This window comes from Heterodontus francisci, unplaced genomic scaffold (genome assembly GCF_036365525.1).
Source record: "Heterodontus francisci isolate sHetFra1 unplaced genomic scaffold, sHetFra1.hap1 HAP1_SCAFFOLD_43, whole genome shotgun sequence".
NCBI lineage: Eukaryota > Metazoa > Chordata > Chondrichthyes > Heterodontiformes > Heterodontidae > Heterodontus > Heterodontus francisci.
The window spans coordinates 17,413,114-17,414,880 of record NW_027141852.1 but is presented as its reverse complement, the minus strand read 5'-3'; the positions used below and the strand labels follow the sequence as shown (position 1 = coordinate 17,414,880).

General features: G+C 43.8%; 1 non-coding gene across 1 annotated transcript; it reads right to left on the bottom strand.

Annotated features, from left to right (window-relative positions):
* Positions 1-1,160: 1,160 nt before the first annotated feature.
* trnas-gcu (transfer RNA serine (anticodon GCU)) lies at positions 1,161-1,242 on the bottom strand. The gene has a single exon. It is a non-coding gene; the product is annotated as a tRNA-Ser (tRNA).
* Between the last annotated feature and the right edge of the window lie 525 nt (positions 1,243-1,767).

Genomic DNA, 1,767 nt, shown 5'->3' with positions numbered 1-1,767 from the left:
CTCACCTCCTGACACCCCAAATCATGTCCACCATCTACAAGGCACAAGTCAGGAGTGTGATGGAATACATCCCACTCAACAACACTCAAGAAGCTCAACACCATCCAGGACAAAGCAGCGCACTTGATCGGCACCTCACCCGCCACCTTGAACATTCAATCCCTCCACAACCAGTAAACAATGGCTGCAGTGTGTACCATCTCCATATGCACTGCAGCAACTCGCCAAGTATCCTTCAACAGCACCTTCCAAACTCGTGACCACTACCACCTCAAAGGACAAGGGCAGCAGATGCATGGGAACTCACTACCTGCAGGTTCCCCTCCAAGTCACTCACCATCCTGACTTGGAACAATATAGCCATTTCTTCGCTGTTGCTGGGTCACAATCCTGGAACTCCCTCCCCAATAGCACTGTGGGTGTTCCTGCACCATATGGACTGCATCAGTTCAAGAAGGCAGCTCTCCACCACCTTCTCAACGGCAATAGGAATGGGTAATAAATGCTAGCCTTATCAGCGATACTCACACCCAAGAATGAATAAAAACCAAATCACTCTCCACAGATTCCCCACAATCTGGGCTTGGACATTTACTTCAGGAGCACAGAGCTTTATATCAATGCAACATGAGTTCCAATCTTCATATTCTGTTCACTTTTCACATTATTTTCTACCAGTCCACTAGCTTTTATTAATTCAGTATTCGGGTCTCTGCTCCTCCGCCGTTTCTAACATCGCACCTCATACAAAAAAGCACTCTGATCTAAAGTAGGTAGTAGATGACACCTCATTTTAAACACCATCTGCCAAAGCATTGCTCACTCACTTAATCTATCAAGAAGATTTGAAAATAAATTTCTTGCCAAAGGATAATTTTCTGCATCTGCTCCCTCGCCATTTTATTTTCCCATTTGTCTTTCACTTGGTGCAAATCCAGAGAAAGTAAAGATGGAAGGAAGGTGGGGAGGAAACATCCTGCTCCGTTTCGTGATCCCTATTTGATCTTCATTCCAGTGCAGTTTGGGTGAAGAATTCCAATTGTCTGTCTCAATTTTAATAAAGTATAACCAATTCTGGAATCACTGTCTGGACATTGACAAGAACAGGTTTCGAGGCTGACTTTACACATAAACAATACACTGAACAGTTCATAAACTAGCGACAAGGATGGGATTCAAACCCACGTGTGCAGAGCACAAGGGATTAGCAGTCCATCGCCTTAACCTCTCCGCCACCTTGTCAGTTGCATAGACATAGCTGTCACCTTCAGCACAGATTCTGGCTGTGCAGCCAGCTGTGTAATGATGGAAATATATCTTCTGTCAGTAAATGAAGTTGGGAATGGAGCGGTGTGAAACATTTCCAGACCATGTCCAACACGTTTCTACTCAGTGTGAAAACCCACCACGGAAAGACTGGAACATACAATCATTTCATCACATCATGATTAACATCACTCAGACACCTGAACCATTAGGTCACTGACGAAGTCATGATGACCGAATTTCTCATGAAATGACAACTGAACTAACTGACTGGAAGAATTGCTTTAACTTCACATGATCAGCGAGGCACAGCCTCAGGCCGACTTGTCGGGTGGTGGAAACAGATATCACTGCTTCTGATCTTCACCAGAACAGAGAGTGAGATGTAACATTGATCATCAAACAGACTGTGAGAGAATACAACAGAATAAAACAAATGGAGAGACACTGTGGAATAACAAATAGATTTGATTGGAATGTTGAAATTTTGATTGGAATGGA